This window comes from Mus caroli, chromosome 7, assembly GCF_900094665.2.
Source record: "Mus caroli chromosome 7, CAROLI_EIJ_v1.1, whole genome shotgun sequence".
Lineage (NCBI taxonomy): Eukaryota > Metazoa > Chordata > Mammalia > Rodentia > Muridae > Mus > Mus caroli.
Genome location: NC_034576.1, coordinates 77,313,594 through 77,335,564, shown reverse-complemented (window position 1 = coordinate 77,335,564; position 21,971 = coordinate 77,313,594). Strand labels below are relative to the sequence as shown.

General features: G+C 38.9%; 1 long non-coding RNA gene across 1 annotated transcript in view; it reads left to right on the top strand.

Annotated features, from left to right (window-relative positions):
* Window positions 1-1,516, top strand: part of LOC110297414 — a 21,557-nt gene extending 20,041 nt beyond the window's left edge. The window contains exon 3 of the long non-coding RNA XR_002378283.1: window positions 284-1,516. This is a non-coding gene — a long non-coding RNA (uncharacterized LOC110297414). The remainder of the gene's footprint in view (window positions 1-283) is intronic.
* The last annotated feature ends 20,455 nt before the right edge of the window (window positions 1,517-21,971 follow it).

Here is a 21,971-nt window from a genome sequence, read left to right as displayed (position 1 = left end):
GGAAGAGGGAAGAGGGAAGAGGGAAGAGGGAAGAGGGAAGAGGGAAGAGGGAAGAGAGAGGGAAGAGGGAAGAGGGAAGAGGGAAGAGGGAAGAGTTCGGAAGAAAGAGGTCTTGAGATACAAATATCCCCTCCTTGGGCAAACCCCACCATGACCTAATTTTCTCCTACTAGTCCTCACCTACTAGAGGTCCCTACATTTCCCAGTAGCACCATAGATTAGAAACCAAAGCTTCAACACACTCATCTTGGTTGACTTTTTATTTATTTGTTGTTTCTTCTAGACTATCAGCCTCTTGAAAGGAAGGTCTATGCCTTTTTAAATCTTCTCTTTGGAGTTTATTCCAGTGCCCTGCATGCATGGAGGGAGAATCCAATCAATGCATGACTGCTGAAGTGATGGCACCTGGTATGGCTCTCAGCTTGTATTAGGGGTTCAATGAAGTCTGGTTTTCTTCTTTGGTTGCTGAGCAAGTTCATAAGACAGACAGGCAAATCTTGACATTTTGTTCCTTAAACCGATTAGCAAATCTTCTTTACAAGGGAAGATTATTGAGAAACTGATTATAAAATGTCGTTAGTTCACAAGCAAAAATAGCACTTAAATAGAGGTTACATTACACAGCTGAGCTACCTTTGTTTCCCAAATTATCCCTGCTTCAGACATCCATTGTGTCGCCTCCTCAGTCTTCAGTTTCAATATGTTTCACACAAAGGAGAAACTCTGAGGATACAGCCATCAATATTTCTCAGTAAGAACCTTGACTCTTCTATAATTAAATTGCCCTCTTGTGCTAATTTGCTTGCATGCCTACAATATTCCTCTTTCCAATTAAATACACTACTCTTTGACAGTGGTTAAGGAAGTAAAAGGGAGAAAGAATCAAACTAGCACTTCCCACAGTTAAGATGTTTTTCCCCTCAAGGGATTTTGGACACGGTGACTTCTGAGATGACTATAGCTATACTGTGGGAAAGGGTGTGATGGGTACAGTTTTGATACAGGCACGTGTCACAGATGCTGCTTAGAAACTGTTTTGAAACTGCAAAAGAAGCATGAGTGGCATGTCGGTCTCATCACAAGGGTGTGGTCTAAAGTTCACCTCAAATCAAACTGACTGTCGAGAGCCACTGAACAGACCCAGAGGTGCATAAGCATGGGCTTGTCATCATCCTACCCATTCGTGGTGTGGAGTTGAAATAGTGGAGTTCGGTACAAGGAAGTCCTGCTTCTTCAGCATAACACACGAGCTCTCGGATCTTCCAATGGAGTTCTAGAACCTCTAACCCCAGCTCCAACACGATGAAAAGATGGACTGCATTTAAAACTTGAGATCAAATGTGGTAGAAAATGGAATCATTTTTATTAAAGGCCTTTGAATTAGATTCTGAATGCTGGTGAATCTTGGCAATTGATTCTGATCACTCCCCCCATGATACAGTTTATTTCTTCATCTTGACCTTCTCAGTTATTCTGTTTTCCATTTAATAAAGACAGATTTCCTAATTCTTCTTTCATTACTGTTGGCCTCTCGAGTCTGATTTAGCCAGAATGGCTGTGATAATATGCAGACTTTAATAGAGAAGGGAAATAGCTAATTACACATGTTATCAGAGGATGCCAGGAAGTGCCTGGAGAAAAGATGCATCTGTAAATCCCAGAATCACAACCTCTGCCCAGAGTATCAAGCCTGCAAAGATAAACTAAATGTGCAGCAGATGTCAAGGTCTCATCTGCAAAAAAGTATCTTCCTTTCACGGTCTTCAAACAAACAGTCTGCATTGTTCCTTTCTGATATCTCAGCTTGTTATATAACTTCTGAAAAACACTAATGACACAAGTCTGCATCCCAGGCTGGAGGATTATATAATCACAGATTGAGTGTAACATTTCCATCTTAATTTAATTGAATTCTTTACATGTGTGGTATGTGAAGGTATTTGGTGTTCACATGTGTGTGGGGGTAGTCTTGTGGTGTGTGTGTGTGTGTGTGCTTGTGTTTGTACCAGAGACTTCTTGATGCTTGGAGTCTTCCTTGATAACTCACCACTTGATTTACAGAAATGGGGTCTCTCACTGACTTATAGATAGGTAGGTAGGTAAGTAGGTAGGTAGGTAGGTAGATAGGTAGATTGATAGAGAGATAGATAGGTAGATAGATAGGTAGATAGATAGGTAGATGATAGATAATAGATAAATATATTGAGTCCAGTTACCTCTTTCAGTAGGGAATGGGTGTAGATGCATCTACTGGAGCATGGGCAACCTCTCAAGAGTTGCATGTCTAAAGAAAACTGTCTCTCCCTCTCTGAGCAGCCATCAGTTTCCAATAGTAGCTCATCCAGAGGTGTAATCTTATCTGAATTGATATTATTCAGGTCTTGTACATGTAGCCACGGGAACTGTGAGTTACTACATTCAATGACCCTTTCTTATCTGGCAAATACTCTTTCACTGCAGTCATCCACTGACTCTGGATCTTACAATCTTTCCATTCCCTCTTCCCCTGTGGTCTTGGAGCCTTGGGAGGAGGAGTATTATATAGAAGTATCATTTAGAGCCAAGCACATCATATACTCTCTTATTCTTTGCAATTGATCAGTTTCTGAATTACTCTCCAAATACTTCCAAAAGAAGCTTCCCTGATGGAAGTGGAGAGAAAGACTCATCTATGGGCAGTAAAAGGAGAATGTGTGTGTCATTTTAATACCATGTCCACTGAACAGGATAACAAATCATGTTCTATCCTGAGGTCTATAACCTAACCAACCATGGATTGGAATCCCGGTTAATGGTCCCAAAACATATTTTAGAGTAAAGTTACTTGAACTAGACATTCAGCAATAAATTGACTTGATGCTAAGAGGGTGGGGTGTCAAATAGAAAATGAGTGAAAAGAAATCACATTGTAGCATGAAAGGGTTACTCTGGTTACATTCAGTTATCCACCCATTGTTTGAATAGATATCATTGTGTTGGAGACAGAATGTCAGTAGAGGTAGGCTATGAGGTTTGAGAAGCTCAAGCCAGGCCCAGTGTCTCTCTTATCCTGATGCTTGCAGATCCAGATGTAGGTCTCTCAGCTACCTCATCAGCAACATGTCTGCCTATATGCCAACATGCTTTCTGTCATGATGATAATTCTGAGGTTATAGGAAGCAATTTGATCTGAAAGGATTCACATCTATAGTTGTACTACGGCTCCATCACATGCCAGCTTGGAATTCTCACTTCACTTGACCTCTTAGAACCTCCTTCCTTATTCATGAAACTGAGATAGGGATCAGCTAGAAGTTAAATAATTTTCACTAACTGTCATCATATGAGCAAAATGGCATAATGCCTACTGCCATGATTGACAGTGATAGTCTGACAGAACAACTTAAGTCTCAGTGGCTAAACACAGGGAAAGCTTTTATCTGTGTCATATAGTCTAGATAAGAGAGTGTGTGTAGCCCAGATCTAATCAGTGTTTCAGTGATTCAAGATGACGCACCTACTTTCCAGTGTGTGTCTCCATCATCCTCTAAGTTCAGTCACCAACTGGGAAGAGGAGACTGGAAGAAAGACCAGTTGGGGAGAAAGTATGAACCAGTATGGACCACTTTTGCTCAGAGGTGTGTAGTTACTGGAGCTCATTCTTTCCTTAGAGAGAACCCATCACCACGTGCAGGGGTGGAAAATACTGTGTAGTCATGTATCCAGGAAGGCAAGGAGAACATATGATATGGAAGGCTTTTTAGTCACAGTCATATCTGTCTTGGAAAGCTGAGCTGAGAATCAGCTTAATGCCTTATGCTAAACAGCCAGCTGATACATAGTTTGTTTGTTGTTGTTGTTGTTATTAATTTGTCTCAGTCAGAGTTTTGTTAGGATGAGGAGGTACCATGACCATGGCAACTCTTGTAAAGGAAAACATTTAATTGGGGCTGGTTTATAGTTCAGAAGTTTAGTTCATTGTCATTATGGCAGGAACCATGGTGGCATGCAGACAGACATGATGCTGGAGAGTAGTTGAGAGTTCTATATCTGAATCTGCAGGAATCAGGAAGAGAGAAAGACACTAAACCTGTCTTGCTCATCTGAAGCCTCAAAGCCCAGTCCCAGTGACAGACTTCCTCCAAGTCCATGCCTACTCCAACAAGGTCACCTATCCTAATCCCTTCAAAGAGTGCCAATCTCTGGTGGCCAAGCATTCAAATCTATGAGCCTCTGGCAGCCATTTTTATTCAAACCACCACAATGTTTATCCATTAAGATAGGCAGTGTCAGCATGTATAAATATAGCAATCATTGTTATGCACCTCCATGACTGAGGTAAGGGAGTTAGGTTTATAGAGTGTGCCCCATAAGAAACTCAAGTCTAAGGCTACCTTGCTTATTTACTTTGCTCCCAAGGCCTGCAGATTTGAGGCTGAGAAAGACCACCCACACCTTTTTCCATTGGTATCCAGGCTGGGTTACAACACAAAACTGTCCAGGATCCCACAGAAGCTATCAAATGCTTGGAGAATAGAAACTACCGAGCAAGGAAAAAAAAAACCTGCATACTGGCATGTTTAAGAACTTAGGGGGTTTCAAATATTGGTACTTTTTGTGGTATAAAAAGACCTTGCCCTGCATTTCCTGGTTGGTAAATGTTAGAACTTGACAAATAATTTGAATTCCTCAAGTCTTTGTGTTCTTGTTTGTAAAATGAGGATAAGGGTCGTGCTGAGGATGAAATGAGACAGGAATGCAAGACATTTGTGGCAGGCAGCTGGGACCTATAAATGTTATATTTATGGTCCTACTTCTAACCTGATAATTACAACTATTACCTTTCTAGTCCTAACTTGATAATTACTTCTATTACCATTTCTGTGGTAAATTAAATGTTTATAGTATGCTTGTACCATGAAAGATGTGTTCCAAGTGTGTTAGCAGGTGTCTGGCCCCACGTACTTTATTAAACTTTACGTATTCTTTGATGTTTCTTATACATACTTATGCCTCTATAATTAATTTATAACTTAGTCAGAGAAAGTCAATAAATGGTACTAATAAAATCAAATTATTATTGTAATGCTATGCAATGATAAAAGTTATGTGAATATCTCCAGCTCTGTTTTCTACTAGTCTTCTCTCAAAGTATGGAAAGTTATACCTAATGTTTTTAGATCACACTGATTATGAGTTATCGAATCCATGAAGAATGATAATTACTACAACTGTCTCAGTGACTGAATTTAATCAAAGGTAGCTAGGTCATATGGTAGAAAAAGCTTGTCTGGCCCCTTCCTATCTCTGGCCCTGGCTGACCAAGTGTGCATTTGTGGGCAACTCATGATATGACTATATGTATTTCCTTACTAGAAACCAGAGGACAATGCTTAACAAGAAGAGTTATGAAGATTTATGGGAAATTCCTCATTAATGGGCTGGACATCAAAAGAAAGCTAACTCCTTTTCCTTCTGTTGAGTTTTCAGGGACTATACGAATTTAATAGACCTCAGATTAGATGTGATACATACAAATCAGAAAATTGATGGCATAATCCAGTCCCAATAAAGCTATCAACCATTTATATTAAACTTAATAATTAGCTATGAGTAGTCTGGGGCCTGTAATATAAGAACAGTAGAATAATTCCCTGCTATCCAACTGGCTGGACAACTGAGGAGTGAAAGAATGAAGGTGGCACTTGATGCTGTCAACAAATGTCACCAACAACACACGGTAGCCAACTCCAAGTTAATATGAAGATCGAACAATTGCACTTTTTCCTTACTCATTATTTTTGGTTACTCAGAGAGTAACTTGTAGACGACTGAATGACTGCTCAGAACCAGAGCAGCTTGAAAGAGCAGAGAAAGAACAGCTGTCAGAGCCTCACCAAGCACCATGTCCCTGCTCCGTGGACTCATTGATGCTTCTAGGACTCTGAAGCTTCTCATTCTCATCTCAGCAGTTTCTGACATGGATGGCGTATACTCATGGGCATCAGCCCTCAGACTCTGCTCTTACTCACCCTCTGGTCTGAAAAGTAAAGCAAGAATCCTGGGGATGGTAGAAAAATTTGGGGTGCTATGTGCATCTCCCCAGTGTCCCACAGTCTGGAAGAGTGGCATTATACCTGGTAATGAAGAGAAGACATGGGAGGCTAAGTCAAATCTTGACCACCTAAGACTTATTTTTAGTGAGTGGTTCCATCTATTAAAAAACATGTGCCCTAGGGATTGCATACATTCTTATACATACTTATGCCTCTATAATTAATTTATAACTTAGTCAGAGAAAGTCAATAAATGGTACTAATAAAGTCAAATTATTATTGTAATGCTATGCAATAATAAAAGTTATGTGAATATCTCCAGCTCTGTTTTCTACTAGTCTTCTCTCAAAGTATGGAATACCATTCCCATCACATTCTATAGTGGAGACCCCAGAGCTCCTGGATATCCTGACAAAGGGATTCAGAAGGAGGTGGAGCTAAGGAAAACCCAGGAAGAGAGAAGAAGAAGAAATGGTGAAACCCAGGGTTCTGCCATGCCCCCACCTGGTCTCTTTTAAAGATGCACTCATCTGCTCTCAAACAACACAGGACTTCCTGTTATCAAAAGTCATCTTCACTTAGGTTGAAAGCCTTTTGTTCTATTTGTTCCTTAATAAAATATGGTTGAGATGGTTTATTAATTATTAGTGTTTGATATTGTGATTTACACTCAAGACGATTGTGTTTTCACTGTCTACTTAAGATCTAGTTGAGTATAATTTGGTACTAGGGAATACAGTGCTGGTGTATTTGTGCTTTTAATTGTGGAAGCCAAAGTTTTAGTTAATTTACCCTCTTAGGAAACTTGATCTTTATATACATGATCTAGTCACTTCTCCTTGGAGTAGGAATATCGCCTCCAGGGTTTTGGCAGAGGCTGAATACAGAGCAGCTGACTTTGCACTGGTGAGACCACTAGAAGTTTAGCAGCAAATAGAGATGTACAAGTAAGGGAAGAAGATGATACAGATGGTGCCCATCATTTAGGGATGCTATTTGGGAGTACAACAAGTGAGGGGCTGTGAGGCAGGATTTGATGTATCAAGAAAGTGTGGTTTCCAAGGGAGGATGTCATTAGCATATTTGAACAACTCTGTAGTTCTGCAGAGAACTGTAACCCATTACTCAAGGATGAGGGGCTGTTCACTGCTCATGATGATGCAGATGTTCAAGGAGAAGACCTTATGAGATAGCAGCGTTCAAGACAACTTGCTATAGTACCATTTCCTGCCTTCCTAGTGATTAAAAGATCTTGAAACAGAACATAATGTGGAGCCTTAATTTTAGGTGTATCACATGGTACAGAACACAGCTCTAGCAAATACCATTCCCATCACATTCTATAGTGGAGACCCCAGAGCTCCTGGATATCCTGATTGCAGGACATAAACACAGCTAACATTACACTGGGGCTATGATTAAACATTTATCTTTTTACTATGTTTCTCAACTGCTTAAATATTGTTTTATTCTAGAAGAGGGAGGATTAGCAATATCTGCTGTTCTAAGCAAGCATGGCTCCTGGGCATTAATTGGAGGCTTCTTTGAAATTCCAGTTCTTAGGTTCCCTCTTAAAAGTACTGCATTCAACTCACAGAAAGATGACCAGGAACTCCCTGATTTAACAAGCTGTTTTAACAGTGATTGCCTTGTTTGCTAAGGATTTAGAATTGCTTTGAAGGATCTTGAGACAGCTGTTTCTAATCCAAATTTCACAGAATGGGGGGGGGGATGCAAATGAGGAAGAGTGGAGAGTAGCAAGTAGCTCTTTACTTCTCTTATTCCAGCCACTTGAACAGCTATACCTGTGTCTTTGTATAAGTGCCTCTCAACCTATGTGTTGCTACCCTTTGTAGCCACATACCCAATACCCTGAACATCAGATATTTACGTTATGATCCATGACAGTAGCAAAATTAGCTTTGAAGTAGGAGCAAGATAATTTTATGGTTAGGAGTCACTATAATGAGGAACTGTACTAAAGGATCACAGCATTAGGAAGGTTGAAAACCACTGCTCTAAATAAAACCTCCACTTTCTGAAACTGATGCAAATGGATGGAAACTGTTGCCAGAATAGTTGGACTTGCAAAGTTATAGGAAAATGTGGAACAATTTTTGGGCAAAACTCTTTCATTGAAGAGATGTAAACATGCCGACCAAGTTGATGGTAGTAGACTACATAGTGAAGACAAGTTTGGTTTACGTTGATAAACCAAAGTTGCTGATGAAGCAGAATCAAGTTATGATGCCTTCTGCTAAGGGCAGGCCCTCCACCAAGGCAGTCTTAAGGGGTGTTACATGGGAGACATTCAGGAGAATATAGTTGTCCTCTCTTGCTCAAAATTTCTGTTTCTACTGTGGTTTTAGTTACCTAGAGTCAACATAGAACCAAAATATTAATGGGAAGATTCTAGTAATAAAAATGAATAAATAAATAATCTATAAATTATAAATCATTCTTGCCCGAGTGATCAAGCCTCACTCTCCTCTGTTCTGTCCCACCCAGGATGCAAGTCACTTCTTTCTACAGAGTAGTCACACTCTATCCTACCCATTCCCCCATTACTTGCCAGCACTATTAGCTAGTAGACCGATGGTTGTTCGGTACTTGTGTTCACAAAACTCTTGTTTAATAATGCTTCCAGAGTGGTAGAGCACCAATATTCTAAGCTTGGGTGTATCTAAGAGGAACTACGAACTTTTACCATAATAATAAATAATAATAAAAGGTTAAAGATTATAATAGGCACATAAGTATAGAAAAATAGACTATGTATGTACATGGAACCATGTTTAGAGAGTTTCTGGCACCCACTCGAAGTCTAACGGATCTGTGGACACTGTTTTGACTCATTTAAAGTTTTAAAGAATGTGCTAGATAATTTTAAGGCAGATCTTCAGTAAGGAGGACTGGTTTGGACTGGCACAGTTTATGGTATACTATCATGGAGACGTAAAGTCAGTAATTTCTAAGTCTGACAAGAAACACAAAAATTAAGAGGTTCTCTGACAGTGATGACCTGATTTTACTTTAAAACTGTCTTCAAATGCTCAAATGTTTCTCTTTTTTTCTTTTGTCCCTCTTTTCCTTGCCCTATAAACTTAGCCGCCTGGAACCCACCATGAACCCAGCATTGGTTCTGAACTCACCACAGCCCTTTTGCTTCAGTATCCTGGGTGCTGCGATTTACATTCATGAGGCACCACATTTTACTCTCACATAATTCTTTTATTTATGGTGACCATCAAGGATCAAAAGCACAGCTATAATGCTGGCATATTGTAATGGAACATCAATTTTATCTCTCAAATTCTATACCTGGGATGTACAGAAATAATTTATAAATGTTGTCAGCTTCAGTGTCCTTTTGATTGAGAGAGTATGATAGTTATTTCAAATCAGTTATGTATTATTTTCATTACACTCAGTTCAAGACAGAGAAATCTTAATTTATAACATTTTGACACCAGACCATTCTTTACCAGGATTTATATTTGTATATTCATCTCAAAAACAACAAAAACAAGTAACTTTTCCTTCAGTGTTAAATTTTCCAAATTGACTCGGCAACTCATTTATAACAATATCAGATATGTGCCTTTTAACAGGATAAGTTTCAAAAGCTTTGTTACATTATAAATTAGGTAGTAACACTGTATGTATAGCCCTTTTAAGCCCTACTGAGTAAAATGAATGTATTTATGAGTAAAAAAGTTATCTCCAAGTTGTCACTCTTAAAAACAAAACAAAACAAAACAAAACAAACACCAGAGCCTAACAAAGGTTTCCAGGAAGTTTCTGCCCATACAGGACTACCCCTGTGTGCATCAGTGGCCAGAGACACCTGTGAGCCTTAGCCCCATGCACAGGTATGCATAAGACTCTTAGACTTACATGTTAATATGCTATGCTACCTAGTTTGTTTTTTCTTGTTTTCCAAGATTGCATTGAACATGAGAGAGTGCTCTGGTAAAGTTAGAGCTTTGTAAGACAGAGAGAGTAGAGAAAAACCTATCACACGGAGCACACACTTGATAGTAAGAGTCACAGCAATCTCAGACACTTGCAAATGTGAAAGTAAGGCACTGAAATTGAAAAAAAGAGGCAGAACAGAGTAAGGTTTCCATTAGACTTCGCTCATGGTATTTCACTGTTTACTTATTAGTGCAGAACACCTAACTTGTACTTCTCAGTACAGGTATCACATGTTTGACATGTTTCTGGGAGACAGAATCTTAGCGGTCGAAAAGGGACTCACAGTAAGGGCTGAAGAAGTTGGAGGAACACAACCTGGTATTATCAAATAGGTGAACCCAGTTTTCCTGCCCCACTGGCCACACAGGGCCTGAGGAAAGATCATCCCCTGGGCAGTGCCCTTAGAGGCTGACTTGCAGCTGTTCATTCTACTGGAAATAAGAACACTTTTATATTTGTTGGAAGGTGAGCCATCTGCAACCTAGCAACAGTAGTTATGGAAGGATTTTGTGCAATAGATATTAGCCAAAGTAATAGTCCATAAACATTAAATCTGTCTTGGTAAGTGTGTGGTTGTTTAAAAAAACACATAAGTTTTTATATGTATTCTACCTAATAAAATAAATATGAAATCAAATAAAAATCAAAGAACAGCCAGATTTATATGAAAAATTAAAAACACTGGTTTATAGAACTTTCTGAAGCAGTAGTTTTCTAGTTCACTTTCCTGATGGATTAAAGATAAATATAACCCAGGGGAATGTGTTGTAAAAATCATTACCATGAGCAGGAGACTGAGATGCTGATGGATGTAACAATAAATAAAGACTAGCATTTCTTCTTTTTCTTGGTTGAAAGAAAGCGATTGTGGAAAATACTAGGAAAAAAGGACTGACGGGTAATAGTTACAAAAATAAATGGAATAACTGTGATGCATGAAATAATCCTGTTTGTCTGTAAGAGTCAGAAATCTGGAATAACTTCAGAATAGTCTGCTTGTATACATACATACATACATACATACATACATACATGTGTGTGTGTAATTAATAAATTAATTAATTTTACATCTGAATCACAGCCCCCATTCTCCTCATAGTACCCCCTCACACAGCCCCTCATCCACCCCTCCCCTTAATCTCTGAAAAGAGAGAGGTCCCCAACCCTGGGTATCAAGCTACTCTGGTTCTAATGGAATAGTACCCAGCTTTTAAAAACAAGAAGGCCATGAAATTTGTAGGCAAATTGATGGAAGTAGAAAATAGCATCCTAAGTGATGTAATCCAGACCAAAAAGGACAGGCATGATATGTACTCACATATGTTGGGAACTAAAAAGTGGCTCAGGGAAGGGGGGAAGGGGAAGACCCAGACACGGCCAGAGTTCCATCTATCCTCTGGTCAGTCAGGCATGGGAGGGCTGCTATCTACCTTCCACTCATCCCCAGGTGGGCATCTAAGCCTCTGTCCTACTCTTCAGGGGGTTGCAAAGGGCAGCCTTGCCTGGGAGCCCCGGTGCTACTTTGCTAAAGTCACTGGGGGTTATGGGAGAGAGGGATGAGGGAAGAGAGGTTCCCAACACCTGTGAGAGTGAGTGCAGCAAATCTTGATGAGCAGAGACTATCTATGATTTTAGAGCTTTATTGTAGAAAGGCAGGGGGAAAGAGAGAAGGTAGGAGAGAGAAGGGGGTGAGTGTGAGAGGTAAGAGGTAAGAGAAAGACAAATAAGAGGTAAGAGAGACAAGTAAGAGAGAAATGTGGGGCTGAACAGCCCTTTTATGGTCTTTACTGTTACTAGGTAACTGGGGAGGAGTTTAGCCTGAAGGTCAGAAGTCTGGGCCATTGCCTATATGACTTCTAATTATGCTTCTCTTGTGGGGGCTGTGGGGAGTAGTAACTCAGGCAGGAGCCAGAGTTCCAGGAGCATGAGGGAACTCCTATCATGTCATAAAGGTGAATTATCACCATTTCTGGGGTTCAGACCTCAGCTCAACTGGAGACCAGCCTGTCTGTGCATAGCCCAACTCCCTACACATGTACAAGGAGATATGAGCCATAAAGTACAGGATACCCAAAGAAGCTAAATAATGAGGGCCCAGGGCAGGATGATTGAATCTCACTCAAGGGGGAAATACAATTGACATAGCAAGTGGATGGAGAGGGAAACAGTGGGGATGGGAGGAGTTTGGTGGGGCAGGGGTGTTGGTGAGATGTAGCCTGCTTATGTTTAAGTTTCTGAGATGAACAGATCAGTCATGCCATGTGGTTCTCAGGCTGCTGCTTTCTTTCTTCTTTCCCCTCTGGAATCTTAGGTCTGGGCTCCATCAGCATTTCACATCCTGGTCCAGTAAGACTGTTTAAATTTTCCCAGTTCACATTTGCAGTCACTGGTTTTCAGTTGCAGAGAACTGATTGCTCCATTTCAATACAAATATCTGAAGGTTCAATATATGAAGGGTTGTTGGATCATAGGCAAGGCTAAAAACAGGTCAAAACCAGATCAAATGGCTATTTTTCTTAGCACCCATACCCAACCTTCTTTCCTTTCTTGATTCACCGCTCCCATTCCTAAGATTATGTCTCAGGTAAGGCAGGTAGGTCAAGGTCCAGGATCTAGGGTTGAACAGCAGCACTCTCAAGCAGTGCGGGATGCAGCTTCATATGGTCCAGTGACATGTAGAAATAGAGAAAGTATTTGCTGCCAGAACCCCATGAGGGAGAAACAGTGGGATGGCCATGATTGAGCTCTTCCTTTCGGAGAGGGATAATGAGGGCATCCATCAGTCACTGTTCCACAGCAATTATGAAGTCCTGCTGGGCAGGATTAGCAAGGCCCCCTGCTCTGCTAGAGCAGTTTGCTCATCTCAAAGTTCTGTACCCCAGGAGGTTTCTTCCCCACTGGCTGCAACTGACTTTCTTTTTCATAGGATGCCATTAACAGTGAGCAGGCAACACTTGGCAGAAAGCTACAATTTCCCAACATTTCTTCATCCAGGACAGCTCCTTGCAGTCTGCCTTACACAGTCTGTGAGATGACAACTTGATCATGGCTTTGCCTCAGCGTTACGGATGTCAGTTGTTGCTCACATGATAACAGGTGGCTCCTTACTGTCTCCCTCCTCCACAGACAGGTTAGAAATGTGTATGAGAAGATGCGTCTATGTGAAAAGACCCAAGTGAGGTTCATCATGAAACCTAGCAAATTGAAGTAAATATAATAAAATTTAAAAAAATAAGTTTACAGAATGGAAAAATGAAAAATATCAGTTTCTTTCTAAATATAGGCATAATGTGATTTAAATCCCAGCCCTAAGAGTTTAGTATGATTCTTTGAAACCTAAATGTGTACACTTATAAGTAAATATATAAGAAGTGGCCAAAAGAAGTTATATGAAAAGCGGTAAGTTATTACACAGAAACTTGAACATGAATCTGTATATTGGCATTATTCCTAAGACCCAAAGGGGGAAATAAGTTAAATATCTAGCAGTAAGAAAATGAAGGAACAAAATGGGGCATATTCATATGAGGGAATAGGGTCTAATAAATTCTGTAGCTTCGGTATCAAAATTATCACACACACACACACACACACACACACACACACACGCACGCACGCATGCACACATAAAACATAAGTCTTTAGTAAAGACAGCAGGTAAAGTGGGAAGATTAGATGCTCTCAGCCACTGTCTTTTAATGTTTAGCTTCATGTCACATTTTATTAAGGCTTCAAACAATTCCTATACTGAAATATGTGTCCCGTCTATAATTTTTCCATCTAATTGGAATTAACTTACTTGCTGCAGTGCAGTGGATCTAATTCAGGACTTATTAGGCCTCACTGCTCTATGACCGAGCTTCAGTTGCAGCCCTTCTATGTTCTGACTCATCTCAGAGTTAATCGAATTTAGTCTGTTTCATAAGAAAATTGAGGACCCAGAAGCAGTGAATTTTCATTTACTTATATAGGAGCTACTTCTCCTGATACAGTGAACAAAAGCATGGCAATAGGTAACCCACAGTTTGAAAGGGTTCAATCTACTGCTGGGTTCAGGCATGGCAGTGCCAGCATGTGGCAGGGAGTCCTTACACACCTCACCAGACCAAGAAATAAAACAGATTGGAAACCTAGCCTGTCTACAAAATCCACAAGTCTCACCCTAATGATTTATTTCCTAAAGAAGACTCAACTTCTTAAAGATTCTATAACATCCCCCACCAGCCTTGCCAACTGGAGACAAGTTCTCAAACAGAAGTACACACAGAGGACATTTCATGTTCTGTGACAACTTGCTGATTTCTCTGCTAACTGGAAGATCACGGTCTCCATTCCTCCACTCTCCCTGGTTTCAGTGACCGGGTGCAGAATCATGAGGGCAACTCGAATGTGCTCACTTAATGAGACAACATATTTCCACCTGGTTAGCTTTTTGGTTTATTTATTCATTCATTCATTTGTTTATTTCTCTTGGAAGTTCCACTATTTCAAAGGCTATCTTAACACGTTTCCTTCTGTCTGAATTATTATTAGGAAGGTCAAGTCTAAGTGGGCCATTTTTCTTAATTCTTTTAATTTTGTTATATTGAATATTAATTATACAAAGAGGTTTGAATATATTGTTAAACAAGCATATATTATGATTTTATTTCCTGTCTCTATTACTTTCCTTTAAAACATTTTGCACTAATTTACTTATTTATTGTTCATTCATTCATTCATTCATTCATTCAATGCACATGAAGGTCAGAGGACAACTCATACGAGTTGGTTCTCTCAATGCATAATGTGGGATATGGGAATCAAACTTAGGTCATTAGATGATCCACTGACCATTTTTTAGAAAGACCCTTTAGAACTTTTTACATAATCTTCTACTTCTGTCTTTCCTGTTTTTAACATCACTAGGACTTCTTTTATTTTCTTTCTTCCTTTCTTCCTTTCTTCCTTTCTTTCTTTCTTTCTTTCTTTCTTTCTTTCTTTCTTCCTTCCTTCCTTCCTTCCTTCCTTCCTTCCTTTATTTATTTATTTTTCTTGCTTCTAGATTCTTGAAATGAAAGAATGCATATGCTATTTATATTTGTGGGTCTGGAATATTTAATACATGATTTCTGGATTTTGCAGTAGAATATCAATTATCTCTTGCCTGGATTCTATAATTAACATTTTGTGGAACTTGTGTTACTTAAAATATATTTGTTCCTTTCTCCATCCTAACTATCTGTAGGTCTTATCTGATCACTGGATTTCAAAGTACCCATGACAGAGTGCCAGTAAATATTTCAGCATGACTTTTTCCACTAAAAACTATTAATTATTTACAGGATGGCCCCTTATCTTAAACAATGAAATGAACAAATATTTTCTTACATAATCTAACTTCTAAGATTGAAAATATTATAATTATTCCAAAATTGCTTCCTGTGAGTTTCTGTTGGTACCTATCACTTGTGCCACTCCTACACAGAAAATTGCAATCTGAATAATTTTCTCAACAAATTAGATTTGCCCAGGTTAGTACTTTGCATAAAAGGAAATACATGTGTAAAGGTTTTATGTGTAAAGTTTTCTACGTAAAGTTTTGTGTGTGTAAAGTTTCTTTCATTAAGTATAGTTTGGGGAAGCTTATTCTAAGTATCAATAACTTGTATTTTTTAATTATATAGTAGTCTATTACTAAATATTCTACTACATGTTTTATAAATCTGTTTTCTTGTTAATGAACAACATAGGCCAATTCATTTATGTCTACTGAATGTAAAACTATGAGCAACTTTAAACATGATGTTTTCTATTGTATTTATATATTTCCGTTCTTTGGGGGTAAATACAGTAGAATAGTGGCTGGGTTATATACATTTAGCTTTATAAGAAACTCCTTTCTCTTTTTTTCCTAAAGTGATCATATAATTTTTGCAGTACTGCCAACAATAAGTAGGCATTCCAGTGACTCCATGTCTCTGTTGCTATTTGATGTTGTCAGCTGTTTGTAGTTTAATCCTGCCGGTGGACATGAATACCATCTATTTCACCCTGGTTTCTATTTGCATTTGTTGATAAGTAAGCATGACTTTGATGTTTCAGGTGTTCCCTGTCTATTTGTTTGTCTTGCTCTGAGAATATTTTGACAAAGCTTTAGGCATCCTGTCTGACATTCTACCTTAGATTATAATCCTTGGTAAGGTGCACTTACTGTGAGTATTTTCTCTGGGGCAACAGTATTCTCACTAGGTTTGTTTGTTTTGTAGTGCTGGAAGTTGAACACAGGGCCTTGTCCAAACTATGTGATCGCTCTATAACTGATCTTTACCACAGTCTCTTCATTAGTTTTCTTAATCAAATTATTTGGTGATAAGACATCTAATATTTATGACAACTAATTTATCATTTTCTTTAAAGATAACACCTTTTCCTAAGAAAGCTTAAAATATTAGTGAATCACAAAGTATTTCCCTATATAATCTTCTCTATGGATCATAGCTTTATAGTTACATTTGGGTTTTTTGACTCATATCAAATTAATTGTATCACAAGACTAGAGTTGGTATTCATTTATGCTAAACACATGTTAGTTATTCTAACCCTATTTCCTGAAAAGGTTCTCTATAGTTCTCTGTACTGCTTTGGCAAACATGTGAGGAATTAAATGATAACATAAAGTAATTTTATTTGTGGCTACACATGTTGTCCCATTGAACACTTGTCAAATCTGAGCCATTGTCAATTTACTGTAGCTTTATAGTAACCTAAGTCCTCCAATTTGGTTTTTAAATCCACACTGTCAGCCAGTCTTTGAGCATAGTATATCTCTTCATTTCAAAGCTCATCTTTCACTTCCTTCAACAATACTTCCTGCTTTGCAGAATCTTCTTGGTGTTTTGAGAAAAGCTTCAGGTGTGGTTGATGTTTTTCATTTGACAGAATCATAAATAATTTTTTTCACATTTTATGTTCTAATTGCTTAGTTGTAGGTCATAGACATACTTTTGGATTTGGTACAATATTGTCCAGTTAGTTTACTAATTCTAAAGTCTTTTATATTTGTCAAATTAAATACCTCATTATTTTTAAATGGTTGGTCAGGTTTAGGATTTTGTTATCTCAGGATTAAAGACCTATTTTCTTTTTTCCTGATAATCATGCTATGTATAGATTTTATAATGTTACTTAGTTAAGACATAATAAGGTAAGATGATAATCTTATGAAAATATGACAATTGGTGGTTTTAACCCCACTTAATAAATAACTCACCCACTTTAAGATTTAATTTGTATTATCTCCCTATCTTCATTGTTTCAAGAAGATATAGGTTTGATTCTGAAATTTGAGGTTGATACAGTGTTGTTGTTGTTTTATCTATAGCTTTGCCAGTAGTTAATGGCTTTATAAATGAGATAACTTGCTTTTTAAATGTCCCTGGATAATTCTGGGCACTACTAACTCTGGTAGAAGCAACTTGGATTTTTATGAAATCTGTAATTGGAAATCTCATCATCCTTGCACTGAATCTGCAGATGAATTCATGACTACATACTTTTGGATGTTGACTATTCCCTCCTGTAGCATAGTCTGCATCTCCTTTGAAAAATGTCATTTTGTGACTTCATAATCTTCTGTGTATATTAGCATATTTTCCTCCTGTGTTTCATAATGAACTTACAGTTGGTATCACTATGGGACCCTTTTAATCTTCTAAGTAGTTATTGGAAAGAAAATGATTTTTCATATTTTTTCTGTCCTTATTATGTTTTCAGTGTAACTGAACTTAATTCAATTCTAATGGATAAAGTACAAATTTCTTGAATTGGCTCTTCATTTACCTGTCACATTTGCAGACAAGGAACATGAAGATGCATTATACCAATGGATTTCTGTGCTCTAAACCTTCTGAGGCAGGAGGAGTCCCTGCACTGTGTATGTATACTTATGCAACACTTCGCTATATACCAAGAGTGGTGGACTTAAGAGCTCCTTTCAGGAAAAGTTCAGGGTTTGCTCGCAATGAGTACATTTTGCCTACTGCACTTTCCCTTTTTCAAGGGAAAAAGTGAAGAACAAACCACACTGCTGTTTCATCTACCCAGATGGACTCTCACCTCTCAATGACCTTTATGAATCTGGCCTGAAGATTGTAAATTGGGCACATCCACTGATCAGACGCAAAGAATAAAAAAACTAGCTTCAATCCCTCATCCATCTCCAGGAAGTTGCAATTGCATTTGAAGGAGTAAGCAACATAGAAGTTCATAAAAACCTCAGTGGATAGAATATACTAACAGGTCCTCTTTGGGGCACAGACACAATGTCAGTTTTCAGAGCCTGTCTTCAATCCAGGTTGATTAAGAATCTCCACTTTACAGTTTTATGACATTTAGACCAAGTCCATTTCTAGTGCCATCAAAAGGAAGAAGAGACAGGAAAATGCCCCTGTGTGGGCTCTAGTCTAAAAACTGACAACCCGCTCACACACATTTGGATTCAGAAACATCACCAATTTTCTAAAGTGTCTTACAGGCTGGCCTTTTATTCTCATAAAACACAATATAACAAGGCTAAATGCAGTGCTGATGTCAGGGTCAAGTGCTCTATGATGTCCTGTCAGCCACATAGATGCTGACAAGCCTTCTACCCAAACCTTCTCAAAGCACTGGCAGCTTTATTCATGTATACTGTGGGAGGCACTTGGATCAACAGCCTTTTGGCCCCATGAAAAAGATGTTCTGAGGCAAAATTAGCAGATAATGGAATCAAACGATTTCTGGAGATGAGGCTTGCCCTAATCTTGAATTTCATGGTTGAAACCAGATTAAAAAATGAATTTTATTAATTTAATAGCCTGTTAAATTTCTAAGATGTACACCCAGTAGTATTTATCAATATTATCCTGAAAGATTCTCACTCATTCTAAATTCTGTTGTGTAGTCTTTGACTTCATTAACACTTGCAACTTAACTTTCCATAGTTTTCTGTTTTGTTTTTGAGACAGGGTCTGCTATGTAAGACAAAGATGGCCCAGGTTCTTATTCCTCCTAACTCAGCTTCCTGTGTGCCAGGACTACAGACCCACCATGCCTACCAGCTGCCTTACTTGGCAACAGGACATTTAAAACAATATTCCTAGTCCCTAATGCTGATGCAGATTGGCTCAATCTCTTACTGATGGATCTACAGCTATAGGCAGGTGCATTCAGGGGACTGTGATGCCCTCTTTTCAGTGTCTTCCAGTAACAATTTTGATTTCCAACTGAAAGCTAAAAGAATATGTTTAAAATATACATATTCAGTCCTTATTACATGTCAGATAGTGGCTCTGTGTCCTCAAGCCAATAACCATTGTTTTTCTATGGTTTCTGCTTCAGTTCCCATTCCTTCCCTGACTTCCCTTCATGATAGACTGTAACTGTAAGCTGAAGTAAACTCTTTCCTAAACACGTTGCTTTTGGTCATGGTGTGATATCACTGAAATAGTTAACAAGAGAAAAAGGAGGGGTACTAAGAGGGCTTCCTGGAGGGGACATTCACCTAGCTGAGCTTGATAATTAATATGTTAAACCGGGAGGAGTAGGAATTGTACAAAGCACAGAAAATGGAATGTGAACAGACCATGGAGACATCCTGATAGACATCTAGATTTCCATGTAGCTTTGTGAATGGATCAATAAGACATGCAGTTAGAGTATGTATTCTATCATGATGTTGCTAGAAGCCATATATTGGTTTCTGTCCAGAGGACACAGAAGGTATTAAAAGTTTTATACAAAAGCTCAATTTAAGATCATAGATGTTTCTGACTCCACATAAGGGATGAACAGGCTATGGTTGGTAACAGATGCTGGCTTAGTGGAAAGATTTTTGGGATGGATAACGGTAGACTGTATGGAGAGTATGAAGAGGTAAAACTGACAGAATTTGGACAATGTTGTCTATGGGCCAAGTGGGCACATGATATCAAGGGTGATAATTAATGTTGTTCCTACTTTTGTGATTGTTTTATTAATCATCAAAGGCATATTTCTAAGAAGAAAGGCATAGTATTAAGGGACAGAACCAGGTGGACTCTCAGGCCTGATACTTGCTATCAAGGTATGTGTACACACTAGTGTTCACTCCAGTTGGCATCTCTGTTTTCCTCCATGGGAATTTGCTCACCTTCTTTCTGCTTTATCAGCTTCTACTAAAACATAGAAAATGAATCACAGGATGTGAATGAAGTGTTCGATACTTCCCTCGGCTGGTGATACCTGACTTATCGCTATGCCAGTACCTCTGTCTCCTACTTGATGGGTGGTCAAATCTCAGGAAGCACAGAACCTAAGAGGTGGGCAATCCTGCTAACTTCCCACTTTACTGTGTGCAGGGACAAGTGAGATCATCAATAGAACTATTCTGCACTTGTTTTGAAAGAATGTTTCCTCATCCTTTTATACACAAAATGTTACAGACATCAATATTAAACAGTTATATCAAAGTTAAATAGAAATATCAAGACAGGTGCTACTGTGCAATAACAGTATTCATAAGGGTGATGGCTTATGATTTCTAGGGAGGCTAGAGAATGTCTCTGGAGTGAGATTTAGTATATCTTGAGAGAGCAGGGAAGAGAACTGGACTTGGTAATATTGCGGTTGCTGTTATTTGAGGCAGTCTCTATGTGCACCTCAAACCTGGGTCCCTTCTGATTCAACCTCCTAAGCTGGTCATTGTGTGGCTCTGCAAACTCCAACTGGAACAATCATAGGCTTGCTTATCAGTTTCTCAGCTTATGGAGTATAAGAGGAAGGAGCCTAGAAGTTGGTGAATATCAGAAAAGTAGAATCAGTATCATATACAAATTTTTCTTTTTTATTCATTATTTTATTTATTTACATTTCAAATGTTATCCTCCTTCCTGGTTTCCCCTCTGCAAACCACCATCCCATGCCACCTTCCCCCTGGTTCTATGAGGGTGCTCCACCACCCACCCACTTCCACCTCACCACCTTAGAATTCCTCTATACTGGGATATTGAACTTTCACAGGACCAAGGACATCCCCTCCCATTATGCCAGATAAGGCAATTCTCTGCTACATGTGCAGCTGGAGCCATGAGTCCCTCTATGTGAATTCTTTGGTTGGTAGTTTAGTCCTTGGGAGCTCTGGGGATCCAGATATTGGGGGACAATATCTGGTTGATATTGTTGTTCTTCCTATGGGGAAGCTCCTTCAGTCCTGAGATGTACCACCTAATTTAATTATTTATTACTTAATATCACTGTAATCAAATGGTTTGAAAAACCAAGGATAACTCCTTGACACTAACTACTTACTATTCCTGGGATTACCTGAGACTCTAACCAAGATTGAAAAGCCATTGACTAGCCAAAGACAGGCAGATACCACTCAAAGCAGTACCAAGAGTGATCCTAACATCAGTTTTCTGATTGTTGCTGAGAAGAACCAGATGGTCAAGAAATAAATGTCTGTCCCTCTGGTTTTCAAACAAAACCAAACAAGAATGAGACATGTAGATAAACAGCTGTACTCTCTATTTCAGCATTAGTTCATTCATCTCTGATCTCTTTCCACAGCCATCATGAAAGGGCAAATGATGGACCAATGATGAAGATTATATCACAGTGATGGGCAGGAGTAAGGAAGGAAGGAAGAAGGGCAGAGAGAAAGCAAGAACAGCAGAATCTATCCAGCAATCAAGCAATCATGACCAGACTTCCACTCCACTGGTGAACCCAGCTTTCAAATTCTGACAAGAATCCTTCGGGCCAAATGGGACAAATATGCTGACATTTAAGAGGCAGGTCATTCATGTCACCTCTTTTGCTTTTTTGGAACAGTGACACCGAGGGAAATTCCCCCTGGTGACAGCCAGAATCTTTGAAGCTGTAGTGCTTGAGCTCCATTCCTTGAAAGTTGGGTGCAGTTCGAAGGGAATCCATGTGTTTTTGAAGAGAGACTTCACA